The sequence below is a fragment of the Lactuca serriola genome, chromosome 8 (assembly GCF_051521515.1).
Source record: "Lactuca serriola cultivar US96UC23 chromosome 8, Lser_US96UC23_V15, whole genome shotgun sequence".
Lineage (NCBI taxonomy): Eukaryota > Viridiplantae > Streptophyta > Magnoliopsida > Asterales > Asteraceae > Lactuca > Lactuca serriola.
Genome location: NC_136415.1, coordinates 153,027,931 through 153,051,608, shown reverse-complemented (window position 1 = coordinate 153,051,608; position 23,678 = coordinate 153,027,931). Strand labels below are relative to the sequence as shown.

General features: G+C 39.6%; 1 protein-coding gene across 1 annotated transcript in view; it reads left to right on the top strand.

Annotated features, from left to right (window-relative positions):
- LOC145067518 (uncharacterized) overlaps positions 1–23,678 on the top strand; it is a 36,846-nt gene that overhangs the window by 12,862 nt on the left and 306 nt on the right. The gene's annotated exons all lie outside the window — the stretch shown is intronic.

The window sequence follows — 23,678 nt, the reverse complement described above, 5'->3', positions numbered from 1 at the left end:
TGGGAATTTTAGCCGGAGGATTTCCGGAGCAGCAGTAGCAACAGTCAGAGGATTCCCGCACAGTTCAGAAGGTGCTACGAGGTGAGTTACCTTCCAGTAGCAGTGGGTCTACGGCCACAATCTCGGCCCACCAGTAGGGATCGTATGCTAGATGTTTGTCTTTGTGATATTCATCTGTGTGGTTACTACCTGATATGTTATATGCTAGCGTGATATGGTATGTGATAGTGATAGAGTTCGGTTGTTAGGACCGAAGGGTAGGTTAGGCACCCCAGATATGCCTAACAATATGTTATGATATGTTTGTTGGATTAGTGTCTAAGTCCATAACTATTTTGGTATGTACTTGACCCGATGGTGCATGGTCCTTTTGGGTTGCCTTCACCAAAGCAACTTGATAGGATGAATTATGGAGAGAAAGGATTAAATATGATTTATTAATATATTATGGGAATAATATATTAAAGGAGAAATCATATTGTTTAATTAATATTAGTCAAGAATTAATAAGAATTAAGTTTGTGACTAAAAGAGATTAATTAAACTTAAGGGACTGGAATTGTAATTATAAGATAATTGCAATTTGGGCTATGGATTGCCATATATTAAGGAGTGGACGAATTCTATGAGGAAACCCATGAGAAATCGTCCAAGGCCTTAAGGAAAGGAGTCCATGGGTTGCTTAGGGCTTAAGCATCCAAATTAGGGTTTCCTTGTTAGATAACCCTAATAGCCTTACTATATATATAGTACCCTTATGACCCAAAAACGTGGCTAAGACTTCTCTAGGGTTTGTAGACGTTTTTGAGCAGCCTCCTTCATCTCTCCTCTTCATCCTTTTGCTCTTGGTGTTTGTGAACCATTAGAGGAGTGACATTTGTGACTCAAAGCTTTCTAAAGTCAAGACAAGAAGGATTTGGGATTGTTATTGCTACATAACAATCAAGGTAACAACTTAAACCCATTCTTATGTTAATATGATTACTTGTATGCTAGAATTAGGGTTTATAGTCTTGGATAATTTGCATGTACAATAGAGAAACATAGATCCAAGCATTAGGGTTTGTATGAGCACATAGGATGTTCTTATGACCAAAACCCATCAGTGGTATCAAAGCCTAGATTGGTTTCTATTGTATTGATGCCTTGTATGTTGAAAAAATTCGATTTTTGTGGTTCTGCATGATGGACTCAGCGAGTCCCACTGTGGACTCGGCGAGTCCATGGGGGTGTTCGGCGAGTTCGAGCGTCAGATGGAGCTATTTTCGGGATTTCTTGTTGTTTATCTTTGATATACTTGCCTCTATCATATTAGATCAATATAAATCCGATTTTATGATATATATATATATATATATATATATATATATATATATATATGAGTATATTCTTGATCTAATTGAAGATATTTATCAATTAATAAAATATTTATTTCTTTATGTGATAATTGATTAATTATTTTGATTAAATTGGTAAATTGTTTTGCAAGAAATCATTAAATAAATCAAATATGGATAATTATGTGATTAAATGTTAATTTAGATTATTTGTTATTTGATCCTTGTGTTATGAAATGTTTCATATTTTCCCCTTTAGGTTTTATAGTTTAAATTTGAACTCAAAACTTTTGTTGTTTTGAAATTTAAATAGTTGAAACCCTAATGTATTGAAAAAGGTTTCAAAACTTGCCCTCAAGTTTTGGAATTTAAATTTTGATTAATAGTTTAATTTTGATGTATATTTAAATTCTAAACCCTAATGTTTTGAAATGTTTCAAAACTTGTCCTCAAGTTTTGTAATTTAAAAGTTGATTAAAGGTTTAATTTAGGAATGTTAAATTCTAAAACCCTAATATTGTTTTGAAAAGTTCAAATCACACCCTTATGGTTTTATTAATTAATTAAGGTATATAATTAAAAGAGGTTTAATAAATCCATAAAAGTTTTGGTTTAAAATTTAATTGAATTAAAAGTATAATTGTTAAATTAGACCACCTAGTATTTTAAAAAGTATAAAATACACCCTATACTATATATAACATTAAAAGTCTAACATTATATATATGTATGAGTAAAAGTCAGTCTTACCGTTAGTAGGCCTCATTCACGAAGCTGGTCTATGTGGGGTGTTTAAGGAAATTGCCTATAAAATGACGATTGAATGGGTATCCACTCTTACCCACCGCACTCTTGACTAGTGGAGGGTCGTTAGCCGAACGGGTAGGATAGGACGAAACCTTCCATTATAAGTATAATGAATTACAAAAGTAACTAAATATTTTACAAATTCCCAATCTTAGTTACTTAGGCAAAAGTGAATTGATTCAATTCCATGAAATTACACTTTGTGCCCTTGCGAAGACGTTAGTGGAGTGTGTGTGGTTTACCGGCACACTAAATGGTTCTAAGCAAAGGTAGCAAAGGGTGACTCAATGTTTGTCATAGTTCGGTGGAGCGTGCATGGTTTACCGGCACACCGAATAAGTGACTGTTACATGTGATGGTATTCAGGTAATGGCTAATTGGCATTACAAGGAGGCCTTCAGCAGCTGAGGACCGGTTTGGGTGGAGTCATAGATTTTTCCCTAGGGCAAGCCTAGAATGGGAATATCAGAGGATCAGCAGTGGTGAAAGGGATCTGGTGGAGTCAAAGCTGTCCTTGAGGAAGGTACGGATAGATGTGGAAGGTAGTATGGGCCCGTACTACTGAAAGCAGAGGATCCATACCCGAATTAAGGAGGGCCGAGGCAAGACCAGGGAACTTGTAATAGATGTGATCCCTTTAGAAGTCTCAATATCACTAATAGTTGCCTGTATGTATTTCATAATGGTGGTACTACATCAGAGGCCAGGAGTTGGCAGTTCTGGAGAGGGATCGAGTTTGGGATCAGGTTCCGAGCCAGTAGATGAGAGGCTACGCGAGTTCATCGCGTCAAAGATCACCAGAGGCATCCTTGAGTCGACCCCCATCATTTTCGGGTTGATCAAGGAAGGGATAGTTGAGCTGATGGAGGACCGCCTCAAGGTGTTCAGGAATGACATGGCATCTGGCCAGTCAAGATCTCGCACACTGTCCTTTATGGACTTTAGGGGCAGTGGTGTGCCGGATTTCCATGGGGGGAAGGACCCCATTGCTGCCAGACGATGGATTGCGGACATTGAGTTCGTACAGCTGACCAGCTTCTGCCCCGAGGGGTCGAAGGTGAGATATGCAGCAGGGTGTTTGAGAGACAGAGCTAGAGATTGGTGGGAGTCTATTGGTGACTCATTGGGAGCCTCGACTGTTGAGGCAATGACATGGTCGGATTTTGTGACCCGGTTCCAAGCAGAGTTTGCGCCAGCGGTAGAGCTTCAGCAGCTGACCAGAGAGTTTTTAGACATGAGACCGACTACGGAGACTGTGGCGGAGATCACTGCCAAGTTCCGGGAGAGGGCATTACTGGTGCCCCAGTATGCGGGAGATGAGGATATGCGGAGGACCCGCTATCATGACATGTTGCGAGCCGACATTCGGGAGCATGTTAGTTTTTCAGCTTGCCCTACCCTGGAGTCCATGATTGCCAGGGCAAGGAAGAGGTAGATCGATCTGGAGCATGTCCGGAGGAGGAAAGTAGAGGAGGGGCAGTCGATTGGGGCTTCGGAGAAGAAGCCCAAGGGATCAGATGGTAGGCCGAAAGGCCAGTCAGGACCAGGCCGCTGCAGGAAATACGGCAGGCCACATGAGGGGGCATGTAGACTGGGATCGTCGGGCTACTACCAGTGCGGCAAGACGGGGCATTTCAGCAGGGATTGTACTGCCCCTGCACCGATTATTCAGACGTCTGAGTTGTTATGTTTCCACTACAACCAGAGGGGCCACAAGAAGACAATTGCCCTCAGTTGACAGCAGCATCAGCGCCAGCTCCAGGGACCCTGCGGATCACTGATGGCTAGCTGGGCAAGGCAGAGACTCCAGTGGTGAGGAGTTGGGCATTCCAGTTGACTACCGAGGAGGCACGCGCTGCACCCGATGTGGTGACGGGTATGACTTCTTATTTATGCTGTTATGATATGCTGCTGTGATTTTGATATGTTATGTATGTGCTCTGTTTAGGATCGTTCCATGTGAACGGTATCCCAGTTCAGGTATTGTTTGATTCGGGTGCTACCCGATCGTTTGTTTCTCTTGCACCCAACAAGAGATTTTTCCAAGTCTTCAGGCATGTTGGATTGCCCTTTAGACGTAGAGATTGTAGATGACCGTTCGGTGCGAGCATCGATGGTGTTGCGAGATTGTGTGCTGAGATTATTCGAGGAGCGCTACCAGGTGGATCTGGTTCCCATACCTTTGTGGGGGAACAAGGTTATTATTGGTATGGATTGGTTAAGCCCCAATGGGGCAGTGATTAACTGCGCGCAGCAGTTGGTGCGGATCAGAAGCCCAAGTGGGGGAGAGCTGGTGATTTAGGGCGAGAGACCACAACGAGGACCAGCCCTATGTTCAACAGCGAGAGCTAGGTGTTACCTCCAGTAGGGTTGCACAGGTTATGTCGCGTATGTTATGGATACCCGGGAGGCGGGTAGGGCGACGGTGGGCAAGGTGCCCGTAGTACGAGAGTTCGCAGACGTATTCCCCGAGGAGCTGCCTGGGATACCTCCGGAGCGCCAGGTGGAGTTCAGGAACGACCTAGTCCTTGGTGCGGCTCCGATAGCCAAGGAACCCTATCGGTTGGCTCCTCCCGAGATGCAGGAGTTGTCTACGCAGCTGCAGGAGCTGCTAGACAAGGGATTTATCAGGCCAAGTAGTTCGCCTTAGGGAGCCCCGATTCTGTTTGTGAAGAAGAAGGACGGGTCGCATCGTATGTGTATAGACTATAGGGAGCTGAATAAGGTAACGGTGAAGAACCGTTACCCACTCCCGACGATTGACGACCTCTTTGACCAGCTTGAGGGAGCATCTTGGTTCTCCAAGATTGATCTGCGTTCAGGATATCATCAGATGAGGGTCAGAGAGGAGGATATGCAGAAGACTGCGTTTTGGACGCACTATGGCCACTACGAGTTTGTGGTGATGCCCTTCGGGCTCACCAATGCTCCTGCCGCGTTCATAGACCTCATGAACCGCGTGTGTAGACCGATGTTAGACCGGTCTGTGATAGTGTTTATTGATGATATCTTGGTTTATTCCAAGACGCAAGAGGAGCACGAGGAGCACCTGCGGAAGGTGCTGGAGACTTTGAGGAGGGAGAGCTTGTATGCCAAGTTCTCAAAATATGAGTTTTGGTTGCGCGAGGTGCAGTTTCTTGGGCACCTTGTCAACCAGAACGGGATTTCGGTAGACCCGGCCAAGGTGGAGGCCGTGATGAGATAGGAGGTTCCGAAGTCTCCATCTAAGATTCGGAGTTTCCTGGGATAAGCAGGCTATTATCAGAGATTCATCCATGATTTCTCCAAGATAGTCGTACCATTGACCAGGCTAACAAGGAAGGTCGTGGTCTTTCGTTGGGAGTCTGAGCAGCAGGCAGCGTTCAAGACACTGAGACAAAGATTGTGTGAGACGCCAATCTTAGCCCTTCCAGAGGGAATGGAGGATTTTGTTGTGTACTGTGATGCGTCCATCTCAGGTTTGGGCTCAGTATTGATGCAGAGAGGGCATGTCATCGCATACGCGTCGAGGCAGCTGAAGCCTCACGAGGCGAACTACCCGACGCGTGACTTGGAGCTGGGGGCTGTTGTGTTCGCCCTCATGATTTGGCGTCATTACCTCTATGGGTTCGCTGTACCATTTACACGGACCATAAGAGTTTGAGGTACCTCATGGATCAGCCGAATCTAAACATGAGGCAGCGTCGGTGGATGGACGTGGTAAAGGATTACGATTGCAAGATCCTTTATCACCCGGGTAAGGCCAATGTGGTGGCCGATGCGCTTAGCCGCAAGGCGGCGCCAATCAGGGATATCTGCATGCGGATGGCAGTAGTGACTCCGCTATTGGAGCGGATTCGGGAGGCCCAGCAGGAGGCCATGAAGGAGAAACATCGAAAGAGCGAGCGCATAGTGGGTCAGGTTTCCTCCTTCGACTACGACAACAGGGGATTATTGACATTACACCGCAGGGTGTGGGTGCCATACCTCGGAGGCGTGCGCTAGATCTTGATGGAGGAGGCGCACAAATCTTGATTCTCCATTCATCCCGGGGCGACGAAGATGTATAGGGATCTTCGTCTGGACTATTGGTGGCCCTGCATGAAGCGGGATGTGGCATGGTACATGGAGCGGTGCTTGACCTGCAGGAAGGTCAAGGCCGAGCATCAGAGACCACACGGCAAGATGCAGTTGTTGGATATCCCGCTGTGGAAATGGGAGGATATTACGATGGATTTTATCACGAAGCTTCCCAGGACCGCACGAGGAGTGGATTCGATATGGGTCATTGTCGATCGATTGACCAAGAGCGCCCACTTTATCCCGATTAAGGACAGCATCTCGGTAGAGAAATTGGCCGATATCTATATCAGAGAGGTGATGGCCCGGCACGGAGTGCCAGTTTCGGTGATTTCGGATAGGGATGTGCGGTTCACATCCAGGTTTTGGAAGAAATTCCACGAAGAGTTGGGTACTCGTCTGCATTTTAGCACCGCCTTTCACCCATAGATGGATGGCCAGAGTGAGCGGACCATCCAGACTCTAAAGGGCATGCTGCGGGCATGTGTTTTAGACTTTGACAATAGCTGGGATACCTACCTTCCGTTGGTGGAGTTCTCGTATAATAATAGCTATCATGGGAGCATCGACCGTCCTCCCTTCGAGATGTTGTATGGGAGGAGGTGCAGGACCCCGATATGTTGGGGTGAGGTTGGCCAGAGGGTCATGGGGAGCACCGAAGTAGTGCTTAAGATGACAGAGAAGATTCAGCAGGTCCGGAGCAGGCTTCAGACTACTCAGAGTCGGCAGAAAAGTTATGCTGATAAGCGTCGATCAGACCAGGAGTTCCAGGTCGGAGATATGGTTCTCCTGAAAGTGTCGCCTTGGAAAGGCATCATTCGATTCAGGAAGCGGGGCAAGTTGGGCCCAAGGTATATTGGACCGTTTAGGGTTATAGCCCAAGTGGGCAAGGTGGTATATAGGCTGGATTTGCCAGCCGAACTCAGTCAAATACACAAAACTTTCCATGTTTCTCAGTTGTGAAAGTGCCTGGTGGACGACTCAGCAGTGGTACCCTTGGAGGACATTCATGTTGATGGCAGCCTGAATTACATCGAGCGGCCTGTAGTGATCCTTGACCGGAAGTCGAAGGATCTGAGGAACAAAAGAGTAGAACTCGTGAAGGTGCAATGGCAGCACCAGAAAGGGTTGGAGTGGACTTGGGAGCCGGTGGATGAGATGATGGAGCACTACCCCGAGCTGATTCAGGATCGACCAGCAGACTTCAAGGACGAAGTCTAAAATAAGTAGGGGAGATTTGTAGCACCTGGTTCTTGGTACGTGTTCTTTTTATTAAATCTTTAAATATTTTGCATTTGGTCTTGGACTCGGCGAGTTGAAGGACCAATTCGCCGAGTAGAAGCGGGATGAGGCACGGAGTTTAAGTTGTGGACTCGGCGAGTCGAATCCCTTACTCGGTAAGTAGACCCTGTTTGGACAAAAACCCTAATCCGAGGGTTTGCACCCTATTTAAACACCTAAACTCGGCCTCCTTAGTCCCATTTGCTCCCAGAAGACCCCCATAGCAAACCCTAGCCGTTATTGAAGCAATCTAAGGCATTTGGAGTGATCTTGGTGCTTTTGTGATCCAAGGAAGGAAGGAAAAGCTTGAAGGATCAAGAGGAGGCTAGAAGGATTCGGTTTTGAGCATCATTTGCAGACTTCAGAAGGTATAAAGTCTATACCTTGCTTGCTCTTTTGATAGATCCCATTTTGTGGAGTTTTAGGGCTTTTCTAAGCCATTTTGGTCACCAACCATGATTGCAATCATGGTTTGAGGTTGATGTTTCGGATCTAGGTCCTTAGAGGGGTTCTCAAAGAAGGCCCCATGCATTGTGAGAGCTTGTTTTAGGACCTTTTGAGCTTAAAGTCCCATGCAAGCACGTAAAGGTTGAAACTTTACGTGCTAGATCGATTGTAGAAGCATAGATCTACATTTTGATCAAGGGTTGTACATCAGAAATCGAAGATTCAGCGAGTGGTTATGACCAACTCGGCGAGTCCGTTCTTGGACTCGGCGAGTCCAAGGTTCTGTCCCATATCAGTTGAGGGTCATAAGGACCCAGTTGAGTGTGGAAAGGTTTTAAGGGGTCCCAAGGGGTGACCCAACGTTCTGGACTAAGCCATTATTCTGGAAATTCATGGGACTCGGCGAGTGCATGAACAGACTCGGCGAGTCCAAGGCAATCTTCTTAAGGATGAAGATGAACTCGACGAGTTGCTCATACAACTCGGCGAGTCAAGGTCAGGACCTGTGTATCGGTTGATGATGAACTCGACGATTTGTTCATATAACTCCACGAGTCGGATGAGGATTCAGTCGATGTTCATGTAGAAGGAAAACTCGTCGAGTCATTGCCTAACTCGACGAGTAGGGACGGGTATGAGGTCTAATGGAAGGATAGGGACCCGGCGAGTTAGCGAGCCAACTCGACGAGTCAGGTCAACTAGAAGTTGACTTTGACTTTGACTTGGTCAGGGGTAAAATGGTCATTTTACCCTAAGAGTAGATGTCAGTTTCTGACTAAGTGTTTTTTGGGAATTTTAGCTGGAGGATTTCTGGAGCAGCAGTAGCAGCAGTCAGGGGATTCCCACACAGTTCAGCAGCTGCTACGAGGTGAGTTACCTTCTAGTAGCAGTGGGTCTACGGCCACAATGCCGACCCAGCAGTAGGGATTGTATGCTAGATGTTTGTCTTTGTGATATTCATCTGTGTGGTTACTACCTGATATGTTATATGCTAGCATGATATGGTATGTGATAGTGACAGAGTTCGGTTGTTAGGACCGAAGGGTAGGTTAGGCACTCCAGATATGCCTAACAGTATGTTATAAGATGTTTAGCTGCTAGCATGATATGTTACATGAGATAGAGGTTGTAGGAGGGGGAAAAGTCCCCGAGATTCAGTTGTTAGGACCGAAGGGTAGGTCGGACACCCTAGATATGTCTGACAATAGATTATGCTATGATATATGTGGCAGTAGTAGTAGGGGTGAAATAGTCCCCGAAGTTCGGTTGTTAGGACCGAAGGGTAGTCAGCACCCCAGAATAGCTCGACTTGGGTAGGTCAGCGCCCCAGAATGGCTTGACACGGGTAGGTCGGCACCCCAGAATGGTCGTACCGGGTAGGTCGGGCACCCCAGAAATGCATGGTAGTATGTATGTGATGTGATTGTATGGTATGTGGTACGATGGGGGAACTCACTAAGCTTTGTGCTCATAGTTTATAGTTTTGTTTTCAGGTACCTCTTCAGCGAAGGGGAAGGAGCTGGCGTGGTAGCGGCACATCATACACACACGTTGGTTTTCCACATTATGGGATGTGCTGGGATTGTACTCTGACATTATTATTATTTTCATGTTTTGGGTTTTCAGACACGAGATATGTTTTATGAAATGATATGATCGGATGATGTTTTACTACAAATGTTTTACAAATCACTTACATTAAATGAAATTTTTGGGCGTGAAAATTGGGTCGTTCCACTTCATCCTCTTGCTCTTAGTGTTTGTGAGCCATTAGAGGTGCAACATTTGAGGCCCGAAGCTTTCAAGAGTCAAGATCTAAACCCTATTTACATATATTAATTCGATTATATTATGCTAGATCTAGGGTTTATGAGTTTTGGATAATTTTCATGTTCAATTAGATAAACCTAGATCCAAAGTTTAGGGTTTTGCATGTGCACCATAGGATTGATGATGTGCTCAAAACCCATCAATCGTAACAAATAAACACATAAAACATAACAGATAGTGGCATACCAGACAATTATCTCAAAGACAATCATCTCTACTACAAACAACTACTAATGCGTCGACATTGATGTCTTCGACCCACTCATACAGGAAGGTAACTCACATGAATGTTGAATCTCACAGTACGAAATCTCTAACGGCTGCTCCGACGACTCCCCAAGCTATTACTACAAAATAACATTTAGTCAAAACCCAATAATCCTTCTTAGAGTAAAATGACCATTTTACCCCTTATCTAATTTGGTCCATGCCTAAAGCCCAAAACCATAACATGAAAGGCCCAATACTAGGTAGACTTCCCGATCCCACTAATAGCCCACCATTGGCCTAATTTTATAAATTGGGCCCAATCCCTCTAATGGGCATTACCCTATACCCAAAATAGGACATAATCCAATAGAGCCCAAAATGATGATCCACTAAGACCCATAGTATTAAAATCCAAGACAATGACCTAAAGAGGCCCACTACCAGATCGAACGCAAGGCATTCCCTTGTGGAACGTTGGGCGTTCCTTATTGGTACAAATAGTGGGTTCTTGTCGGAACATGGGGCGTTCCTTTTGTGACCATAGTCCAAAAAGACGCCATTAAGCACTTAATGCTTAAGCCATACCACCCAAAACATAGATCCAAGCCATTTAGGACCTCTAGAATTATAAAGTCACGGACTTGGTGACTTTGCATGCCCCCAAAACTTCCAATCTCAAGAAATAGCAATAGACATTCTTGAAAATGACCTTAACTCATGCATGTGTGGATTTCATCCCCAAAGATGACAACTTTCTGGTTTTGGGTCCAAAGTAACACTAAGAGTAGCAACTCTAATTTCCAAAAACAATATGGACTCAAGGGACTCCACCATTGGGACCAAAAAGGTCCATAAACCCATACTTCAATAGATCTAAGAAAATAAGCACCAAGTTCAAAGCTTTATACCTTATATGAAGGTTAAATGTTGACAAGGTTCTGGATCTATAAGCCTTTGCTCCTTTGATGATGCTTCAACAACGGCCACCTTTCTTCAAAACACCAAAATGCACTCCAAAATGGTCTTCTAAGCTCAAAACACGCAAACACGGGTTTAGGGTTTCGTGGGATCTGCTTAAGGGTGAGAGGGTGGCTGAACTTAGGGCATAATGTTCTTTATATAGGGGTTAACCCCAAAATTCAGGGCTTGGGGGACAGCATGCGTACGCTGCGCGTTCCCTTTGGAATGCAGCGCGTACGCGCATGGTATCCACATCCATCACTTGTGAGTACGCAACACATACATAGAGTGGTACGCCCCGAATACGCATTCATAAGCCCAACATAAGGCCCAATGTTCCAAGCCCAAGCCAAATTAATTCATTAACCCAATATATATTGTAACACCCATAAAAAAATCATACCAAATTTAAACTTTTTAAAACATTTCAATACACATGGTTATTACAAAACTTGTTTTCAAACTCGTATATTGTTAGAGTATCCCAAAATCAAATCATGAAATCATAAAATGTGAGGAGCGGTACGATCATGCCTTCACCTTCCCGCGATCATCAGAAGTACCTGAAACAATAATCGATGAATGTAAGCTCGAAGGCTTAGTGAGTTACCCCCAAAATACCAACGATGTACAGATATAACCATATCATATAAACATATAAGCAAAGAGATACAGCATGCATAATGAGTCATCAGTCTGACTGGACCGAATCCCAGTCCTCATTCTATCTAGACCGCTCTCCGAGCCCTCGGCACGTCTGGACCGCCCTCCTAGGGGCCTTCAGCCTATCCGGAACGCTCTCTGGGCCTTCGGCCTAACTAGATTTGCCCGGCCCAAGCCTACAGTCTACCCGATCCGCCCAGGGTGTCTTGGCCTACTGCACACAGCAAGAACTGCCTCAACCCTTTCCCCAAAGCAACAAACATGTGCAGATACATATAAACATATAAACATGTAGATCTAACAGATCACTAACATGGCAACTATCCTATAACCAGGATACCGATCTAACTGATCTCTAGTGTAGCAACCATCTTAAACCAGGATGAAATCTAACATAACAACCATCCTAAACCAGGATGTAAATCATAAAGGGTCGGCCTTGGTGTCGTAGACCCTATTGATATAATGAGGATAACTCACCTCACAAATGCCGCACTGAAATGATAGGCTCAAACTCTTGAATCACCAACACGAACTCCACCACGTATAATTACCATAAAACCCTTTTTCCATAAATTTCCAAATTACAAAGATACTACCAGAGGACAACTGGTCAACCCTAGGTCAAAGTCAAAGCCAACATTCAAGGTTAACAGTCCATGTTGACCTGACTTGTCGAGTGCAGTTCACCGACTCGTCGAGTCCTTCCTGACTCGAGGAGTCATGAAATCCTTAGTTGACACGTCAAGTTTCCCCATAACTCGTCGAGTTCAAGCGTGTCCAAAGGTTGGGGAAAACCCTAACCGACTCGCCGAGTCCAAGGAAATCTTCATCGGACTCGCCGAGTTGTTCATCCAACTCGTCGAGTTCATGACCATCATCATAAGTCTCTCCGAGTCGACCTTGTGACTCGTCGAGTCCCTTCAATCCTTCAACCATACATATGCTTTTTAGGCCATGCAAAGAATCCATACTGCAGATCTGAGCTCCTAGGGCATGTTTATCACGTAAAGTTGCAAACTTTACGTGCATGCAAGATGATAATGGCCCAAAACAAGCTAAAGGAGCGGATTAATGTAAGGGAAATGCCATAGATCAACAAAGACTGGAACTTTATGGAAAAGAGGGGCTAAAGGAGTCCAGATCTGAGGCTACAACCTCAGATCTTGACCCAAATCGGATAACCACCCCAAGACCCCAAAAAGGGCTCTAAACCCATAAATGAAGAGATCTAACCAAAGGGGAGTCAAGGTAACAACTTGTTACCTTCAAAACAATGCCAATACAGAGAGGATTTCAGATCTACAACAGCCCCTTGCTTCACACCTCTTGAAATCCAATCCCTTTACTCCAAGAATCTTCTTTCAAGATAAGAAGCACACAAAATAGAGGGAAGGCACAAATTTGGGTTTCAAAATTCAAGGGAGGCAATAAGAGAGGCTAGGGAGAATAAGAGGTCCTTAAATAGGGTACAAATCCCCGAAAATTAGGGTTTCAACTGCCAGCTCCTACTCGTCGATTCCCTTCTTGGACTCGACGAGTAGATCACTAAAACACGCGGACCAACCCGCTGCTACTCGACGAGTAGGGCAACCAACTCATCGAGTAGACCTTGAAAACTAGAAAATTCTTATAAAATCAATACCTCAGAATCGGGGCGTTACATATATATATATATATATATATATATATAATACCTTATAAATCCAAGACATTATAAATTTCCCCACTTGATTTAGACTTCGTCCTCGAAGTTTGTTGTTGCTGCTAGGGAATAACTCGGGGTAATGCTCCCTCATCTCGTCCTCTGGCTCCCACGTCCATTCCGAGCCTTTTCGGTGCTGCCACTGTGTGACAACTGGCAAATTTGGAGTCAAGCAAAGTCTAAAAGTGTATTATGTATAAGTAAAACCACAACTTAACCTTGTTACAATAAATCATTTATAGCCAAAAGGCATCATTTATGTAAGTAAATATATACTTTGAAAACCATGTGGTAATGAACCTTTGAAAGTCAACACAATCAACATAAGGCCACATAAGACAACACAAGTCAACACAAGTCAAATAGATAAATCTAAAAGCATGAAATTATACATTACTTAAGGGATTTCAGTTTTGGTAATCTAAAACCAAGGGTTTTCGGTTATATAAGACCAAAATCTCTAGCCATAGCCAAATTGTAACACTCCAAATCATTTTTTTGGGATGGTGGGCCACTTCATCTGTTTTGGGCCATAGATGTTATGATTGGGCCTTATTGTGCCATGAGGCCCATTAATGATTTTTTTTGGACATGGACTTTGGGCCCATTAACAAAGGAAGAATATTTGGGCCTTTATGGAAGGACTTGGGGTTTGGGTTTCCATTTGATCAAGTGAAGTCCTAACATTGGTTAATATTATTATTCAGTGCGAGTGGTTGCGGTCAGTTAGGAGAGCAGCTTTCGGATTCTTCAGACAGAGGTGAGTCTTCTCACCATATCAATGGGTCTAAGGCACCAAGGCTGACCCATTTTATGAGATGCGGATTGTTGATTGAATATGCGATATGATAGTATGACATTTGCATGGAAGACCACGTGGGGGTTCCCGTGGCATTTGGTATAAGACCTTGGAGGGTTTCCATGGCATCCTAGTATATCTTCTTGTATAGTTTGCATTGTGTCTTGTTTGTAGGAAGACCTTGTGGGGGTTCCCAATGCAGGAAGACCTTGTGGGGGTTCCCAAGGAAGGAAGACCATGTAGGGGTTCCCATGGCAAATAAGACCACGTGGGGGTTCCAGTGGCATTAGGTGTAAGACCCAGGAAAGTTTCCAGGGCTTCCTTATATGTTGTATGCATGGCTTATGTGATATGTGTAGCTTATAGCTAATTTGATATGTGTTATGTGGTTTGTGTGTGGGATATGTTTTGGGGGACTCACTAAGCATTAGCTTACAGTTTGTGGATTCATTTTAGGTACATATGAGCCCAAGGGCAAGGGCAAGGCTTGATGGTGCGGCGTGCACTCTCTCACCGACATTTTATGGGGCACTCTGATGTTTTTTTTTAAATAAAGTTGTAATGAATGTGGATTTGAAAACAATTTTTTTGGGATTTCATGGTTTGTGGAAATGGTTTGACTAATTAAAATTGAAAATTTTCATTTGAAAATTTGGGTCGTTACATAAATCTTCATAAGACCGAAATCATTCAAGACCCAATACACACATGGACCGAAATCACCCTTCAAGGAGTAACATCAAGACCAAAAACACATGTTAAGGGACAACTAGGACCGAAATCACCCTTCCTTGGGTGATACCAAACCGAAATCAAGGTGATTTCTGTCATACATTGGCCGAAATCACCAAATATGGTCAAAGGGTGCCACTTGATTGGTAGAATTATCTTCCCAATGTGACAATTACACATACCAATGTAAATGTCTCTTCATTACCTCTTATCCTCCTATATAACCACAAATAAGGACTCCTGCAACATCTTCACAGTTAACATATTTCACATATTCTCTCAAGATCAAGTTCTTAACATCTTCCAATCTTCATACACTTTTCCATATTCATCATCAAACTTTCCTAGAAAGCTACACCTTAAGTTAATTCTTAAGAAGCATTTGTAAGTTTCCTTGTTTAATCAAGTGTTTTTAATAACACTTTCATGTTAGTTCAACTAATTTACACACAATATCGTGTGTCAAAAACTCATAGGGAAATACCCCTCTCAAGTGTTTCTGACTTAAAGATCATCACCTTTAATTTGTTATCAAACCACAAACACACATAAGGTGAGTTCATACCCCTACATTTGTCAAGAATTTTTCTATGTTTCAAAGGGGGGGGGGGGGGGAATACAAGTAACACACAAGAAAATTTATGTTAAAACGCAAACATTCAAATACGTTTAATTACTATTTTTACGAAAAGCGAAAAATACGTGAAATGGCTTTACTACCAATCTCGTATACTTTTACATACAAAGTTTTGATAAAAACGTAAGGATATGAAAAACGAGTACAAAATACACTACATTATTCTTATATATATATATATATATATATATATATATATATATATATATATATATATATCTTTACTATATTATTAAACATATTGCCTATTTCTTGAAAATTAAGAGGTATAACTCTTATAGCACCATGTACAATTCAGCTTACAATAAAAGCGTATACACATGCGTATCATTGTAACTTACGGCTTCTCCTATGCCTAAATGTTGGAAAACCCTAATATCTTCCAGATCTCTTCCATCTCCCTCTTTAATCTCTTCAATCTCTAGTAACCTCAGTTACCACCAACCTTCTAACGTTGTCGTTACCTTCACTGGCATCTGTCTCCCATTTCTACCTTATGTCGAGACGAGAAACCATAACTCTATCTCGCTGCCACCATCAACTCCACCATCGCACACCAGAAACCCTAACCCTACAGTGACTCCACCATCGCCGCCATACATCTTATAGTATAAACCAGATCGAGGTGGGTTATTCGATTTCTTTATGTTCTTATTTTATTTTTTGTTTTCCCTTGATGGATTTGTTGAATGTTTCATACAATGTGTGGATTTTGTTCAGATTATTTCTATGCTTTTGGACGATCAGTTTGTCAATCCCAACTTTGTGAATCATTATAAATAGGTGTGTTTCAGTAGTCTATTTTAATTTTAGTTATTTTTTTATGCCAATTTCATGAATCATATGCGTTGTATATATGGTTCATGATCATATGGAAATTGGGTGATTTTCTTAATTCTCACATTCTTCTTTTTCTATGGATTTTGTGTAATTTGGTTGATGGTGGCAGCGAGATAGACTCAATTGATATTGGCTGCAATTCATGGGAAGACCTCTTGTGCACTATAAACACAGAGGTATACAGTGATAAAATATTGACGACTTTGTGATTGATACAAAGAGATACATGAGGTATATATACAGAGAGAATAACAGAAACCTTAATATATTGCTACACTAGGTACACTACTTTTGTTACTTGACTAGACTTGGTCTTAAGCACATGGTAAACCAAATTACACACGTGACTCCCTGTTAGTCAATTTCTATTCTTTTGCATAGTAACCCCCTAAAACACACACACACATACATGTAGGTATGTGTTCATGGTGTCAATGGTGAGCTCTACTGAAACCTCAAATTGTTTTTGTTTAATTGGTTGTTGTTCAAGGTTCCAACCACAAGAACATTTATTTTTGGGGATGGAAATCGTCACAGCCCTTTTGCCTATATGTCCGCAGATTTTTGGTACCATATTTATCCTCTCCATTTTTTGTTTGAATGTCTTGATTTTGAAAATTATTGACTTTTCTTCAAGCTCTTTGTCCGGTAATCATTTATCCTCTGTAGAAATCAACTTCTAAAAAGTGACCACTCTTTGCTATTCAGGTACCGTCGTATGCTTATTCAAATATTTGTATAGGTTTCCCGATTTAAGTAGAAAATATATGTGGGATGCTTGAGTTCTAGAGATCTTTAATATCTAAAAATCTATGCGTTTATTATTTACTAACAGTGTTCTTATGATGAAGACTCAACAGTCTTCATGATTTTAAAGAAATGCTGAAAAATGGGTCTTCTTTTATGGAGATTGTTATATATATATATATATATATATATATATATATATATATATATATATATATATTATGTTGCATGTCTCAAATGGTTGATTAAATGCAATAACTTTGGTTTTTTGTGGATTTATTGTTGGTTTATTGTGGATTTTTTGTTGGTTTTTTTTTCACAAATTTTTTATATTGGGTGGCTCATGCAAGGAAGTACACATCAAGGTGATACTTATATCTATTGTGCATTTTAGGATCGTACCCTCATATATTTCTATTTAATCTATTTGTGCATTATAACAATGAAAGTAGGATGCTATATAAGTAAATTAACTGAAAGTAAGATGTTATAATAAACATTGATTATGTTTTGGGTATTACTGTACTTGTGTTTAGTTGTCAAGGGGATGGGTATATTGGTCATTTTATATTACTTTTGCTATGATACTTTGCTAAAATAAATTAATAAGTGTTCATTAAACATTCTATCAACACTCAACAAGAAGAAGTGTTGCAATGTTCTCTTTTGGTTATTAAAAATTTGGTCATTATTTTTATTAAGACAAATCCTTAAACCCTATAAAGAAACATTATTTGTTCTTGTTATTTTTGACAATTGTGTATTTTAGATTTTTATATTGCATCAGCTTCTAAATTTTTTTATTCGTTTTAACTAATTTACCTTATTCTAGAAATTAAGCTATTAAATTAACAATTATTTTGAAAAGTATTCCATATGGTTCTTATAAAAATGCAACATTAGTCTGTTATAGGCCATCCTTGAATTATGAATAGTACAATGCATCATGATTCAAGTTTCCAAAGCTTAAACTAAGGCTACAGTTACAGATACAATTAATACTATTAATAGGCTAAAGAGTAAAAAGATAGTACATTTAATGTCAAGGTAAGGTATGGTCTTTTACTTTTTGTATTCCTTTACAGTGATTGAAGAAAGAAAAAAAGATGTTGGGGGAAAGTTTGCTTCGAGAAAAGGGCCAACTAAATGCATGGCAACCCTCAAAGCTTCAGAGTTTGGTTTTACTCTGCATTTGCATACTAATGTTTCATGTTGAATTTTTTAGTTTTGTTGCAGATCTGCACTAACAATGACTTTTCGAATTTATTTTCAGCTTGATGAGGAATTATATGGAGTTTGTTCAATTTTCAAAGTTACGATTGGTTTGTTTTATTTTTCTATACAGTTGATTGTGTTATCTTTCAAATAAGAAGTATTTGTTTTGTCTAAACTTCAATTTATAGTTCATTTTTTATTTTGTTTCTTTTATTAGCTTTATGTTTATGGATAATTTTATGTTTGAAAATGTATATATTGTTATTGCTAAACTTCAATATATATAGTAACTTTATGTTTATGGACAATTTTATGTTTGAAAATGTATATATTGTTATTGCTAATTTGACCAAATTTGTATAATAAGGAGTATATATATCATATATACATAAATATAAGATGTTACAAATTATAAATTGCGATAAAAAATAAGATAAATTACAAATTGTCTTTTTATAGTTTATCATTTTTTTTTAAAATTCCGGTCATAGTTATTCAAAAAGGATTAGCCATGTATGTATGTAGTTTGTTTGATAACCTAAAACATTAAAATAGTTTTATTTTAAACTAAAATCAAATATATAATTTTTAGTTTTAATCACTGAAATATTTTAGTTTTGAACACAAAAAGAAAAATATTTCTAATGTTAATTTTTAATTAAAAAAAATTCAACGTTCACCAAAAGTTAATACTTATCATAGGCCAAAAACATTTTTTTACTTTTACGGTTTAACGACTATGACGAAGATTATTCTGCTAAAGAAACCAAACGTCTTCATTCTTCGATATAACTTTTCACTTATATATCGTAGCTTCGGGGATGAGTTGTGGATGGACTGGGGATAGGTCTAATTTTTTAAAAGGGTCGGATTTCCCGATCTCGTTGAATACGAGGACTAGATTGGGTAAACTAACAATGAGAATCATGGTATACCTATCCCCCGAGTGACACCAAAAGGAAAGTATTCATCGCCCGGTGTATAGCGTTTGCTGATACTTGCAGGTTTCTTCTTTTTAATTGGCATGTTTTTTAAAATTAATCAATGGCCGCCGAAAAAAATTAATTGCTCGAATGACTCTTATTGATAATTATTCGCACCCGTCGCTTAGCGCGGGTAAACGGCTAGTATATTATTAAGCATATTGCCCATTTCTTGAAAATTAAGAGGTATACCTGTTACAACATCATGTACAATCAGATTAAGCATAATGAAAACGTCTGCACATGCTCCTTCGTGTGTAACTAAGGGTAATACCTTCTCCTTATATCTATACGTTGAAAACCCTAATTTCATCTACATACCATCATTCATCGTTTCTCCCAAATCTCTTATGTCTCTCTAATTGCTCACTTCAATCTCTCCAGTCTCTCTAATTGCTCTCTTCTGTGTCTCTATATATCATCTCTTATCTCATTCAATTAATAGGCATTGCTTGTGGAAGAACCCTTCGCCATCTCTTCTCTCAAACTCTTTGATAATAACCCTAATCCATATCCCTCATATTCCATTTATGGTTCCTGTATCCACATTTGCCTCCTCTGACAGTATCTCCTGCAATCCTTACCTCGAACTGGTGTTCCCTTCTCCTCTCTACCCCACCACCATTGCACCACCAGTGAAGCACCGCCCCTATGAAAACCCTAGAAACCACCGTCTCCAACACCACTCAACCCTCTCTAAAAACCATAGACACGACATTTACTATCGTCTCCTCTAACAGCTCCCAAAAAAATTATGAACTCATTAGCATACCAACATACCTTGATGATGTCGCGTCTCACTGCTCCGTTACAACCACCACCAACAGATGAATGTTAACACCATACCCTTACACCGTTATCGACCATCACCTATTTCATCTCCCTCTCTAAAATTTTCCACCATCGCTTCTGACTCTATATGTCGAAACCTAATCTACCCATCGGAATCCCTGCTGTCACTCAACATTCTTGGTTAAAACCTTAGAAATTGGGTTACCACCATCATCAAGGTATGTTGGTATGCTAATGACTTCATAATTTTTTAGTGTCGTAACTATTTCTGACCAAGAAAGGTTATAAAAGATAATATTTAGGATTTGTATTAAAATATTCGTCTTAGAAATGTCATGAATTGTGTCTGATTCAAGTTTTGATTCAGATTTTTGGTTATAGCTGTTAGACTTTTACCGGTTCACAAGATCAAATTTTGATACTTTTACAACAAACTGATTTTTTTAGGTTACTACCATCGAATTCACATACTAAGGTTCATACGTTTTTTTTTAATTTTTCTATAGGTTAAAACAATATCTCTTAATCCCTTGACTCTTTTTTTTACTTTACCAATTGCAGGTCTTCCATAATTAGTTGATTCGTTGAGATGATGAGGAAGACAAATAACCAGATAGAATGTGGCTTCTTAACTCTATCATCCTCTCTATTTCTTGCATTTATAAAATCTAGGTAAACTTTCTCTCTCTCTCTCTCTATCTCTCTCTCTCTCTCTCTCCTGATTCCTCTCTTTTTGTTGTTTAGAGAATTGTAATGAGAGGTTCACCAAGTGGTCTCTGTGGGGAGGCTGTAATGGGTTATGATTTTTAGTGGTGGAGGATAGTGGTCGGAGGTGATTAAGATGGGTTATGATGGTGGTGGTATAAGGTTGTTTTGGTGGTGGGTATGATGGCAACAACCATGGCACCAACACTCTTCCTAAACAAGCCATAATTCCCTGTTAAGAGAAGAAATACATCAGGTATGTGTTTCCTTTTTCTTTTCCTCTGTTCATTGTACATAAAAATTAGGTGTGTGTATATCGGATCTGTTTACTGTGTGTTTGTGTTTAACAACTAAATTTCAAAAAGAAGGAACTAAAAGCTTAATTGTGTGGCATGGCTTTAGAGGAAAACAAAGTTTTCTACAATGCTATAGTTAGTGTGTGTGTGTGTATGTGTGTGGGTATAGCAGGGGGAAGAGGGCATCTATGTGAGAGATCTGATCTCTTGGGGGAGGGGAGGGGGATGATTAAGTACAATATACAATCAGAATTGTAAAAGTGTTGGCTTCATCTGCCAAGTCACATTTTTGCTAATTACTTCTTACGAAATTAATTTGGGAAATTCTTTTTTTGATATGTCTGATTTGAAATCTATTGTCAATGTAGTTACATGTCTAGCTTTTGTTTTTATTATGATATATAACAGTTGGACAGATCTTTCCTGGTCTTCCAGGAGTTGCAATTTTCACTCCTAATACTCTCTTCATTTTGATCTCAACGGAAATTTAATAGCAGGTTTAATTTTTCTTATTATTTGTTTGTTTACTATTTTATATTCACAAATTTCCTAATATTCGATAGGCAAGAACAGTCTCAAGTGATTGTTTTTGAATTACATATGAATGGAATGAAGACAAAGGGGGAAATGACAAGACAGATTCAAAGCTCACCAGGTTTCACTTTTAGGTAAGCAATTCTATTTTTATGCTTTCTCTAAAATCATATTTGCATTACAGGGATGTACATTTTTGGTATTCGAGTTTAATTATATTTTTTCGGTTTTGGGAACCCCTAAAGGAATCGAGTTACATATCATCCCTTTTTTTGGAGTTTTTCAATGATCGTGTTGCCCTTTAATTGGTTTTTTATAAATATTTTTTATCATATAATGTTTAACTTATAATAAGTTCAATTCTAGAACTTGAAGCTTCGTAAGGAGTCTTTGCATAGAGCACAACAACATGATGTGACGAAAGTTTGTCTTAAGGAATCAACACAAGGTTTAGCATAATATGGTGTTAGAGGGTAATATTGGGAAAATATTGGTTTCTTAGTTTGCAAGTAAGTCAGCCACCTGTTGATGGATTACACGCACACAAGGATTTTGCTTATGATATCCATAGGTTGAGTGGAATGTTCATTTTTTTATACCAATTATACCCTCAACATCTTTATATAGCAATATACTTTTCATCCAAAGATTTAATGGTATTTCTAAGTAATTTTTTAAAGTTTATTTATATTTATATATTTACATTTATTGTAAATATATATTATCGAAGCGACAAGACCAAAATACCCCTAAGAGAAAAAAGGATCAAAGGTGGTGAAACTTTATCTCAGGTACACTTTGCACAATGAAAAAAAAGCAACATCTTCAAAGTCTAAGGCTCACATGTTTGTTAATTATTTACTAAAAAGAGATAATTGGATCTTATAATATTAATCTATTGGTTTAAATACATTCTTTTGGGTTGCAACAAATGAATGATGCATACATCAAATCTAATGTCCTTTTTGAACACACTAATCTATACCATAATGGTTAGCCTATTGACATAATTAATAGACAAAATTGTAAGTGTAATTTCCCCTGATTCGGTTGGCAAGAAGCAATAACATATATATTATTATTTGTTTATTTTAACATTTTCATTCATTTTATTTCCATTAAATCATTACAATAATGTACATTATAAATTTTGCTCAATTAAAACGATGTCATCTAAATACAAATTAGTTTTGAGCACTACATTGACTTGAAATAAGCTACATATATGAGCTTTTTTTTTAAATTAATGGTTGTATCGCCATGCAGGTTAACGTTGCGAGACGACTGCACCTCTGAATTGGGTAGAATTTTCAATTTATTACATTGATAAAAGAAATGGGAATGGAAGGTGTGTTGTTGCTGATGCGACCTGGACCTCCGACCATATATCATCAGTTGCTAACTAGCTACTTTCAAATGGTTGGAGATTAGTTGATAATTTATACAAATTTAACATTTTTATATATTATATTTTTAATATGGTAAAACATTTTTTATATGCAATATATTTACTATTTTGAATTTAAACTTGTTTATAAATTTTTTGAAAAATGGATATACTTTGAAAACAGAAACATGCTGTGCAAATGGAGAAATCTTAGTGGGAATCTCCTGGATGCATTTACGCTATGTCATGAAATTTTCACATAACCATTTCTATTAGCTTCAAACAGTAAAATTCTTTTTACATGACAATTTAATTATATTTTAAATGTGCATAGATTTATGTTATCGATTTGAGCTCATCTCCATCAAACGATAACAACAAACTACCACACTTGATGGAAGTTTTCTACACAAAGGATAATATTACGTGATTATAAATTATAGCGTTGGTCACTTCAAAAATGGTCCATTACAGTGTTCACTTCAAAAATAGGTGTTTATTAATGGTTTAAATTGATAATGGATCTTTGATAATTGGTTAATAAATTTTTTTTAATTGTATTCTTATATAAGTCGATCAAGATTTGTTTAGTTCATTGTTTTACGTTTGTATTCTTAAAAAGACGGATATGCCCTTATATTTCTTTTATTAATTTCTTTTTTAATTTCTTATTATTAAAAGAAAAAAAATAACACCTACCCCACCCCTCTTA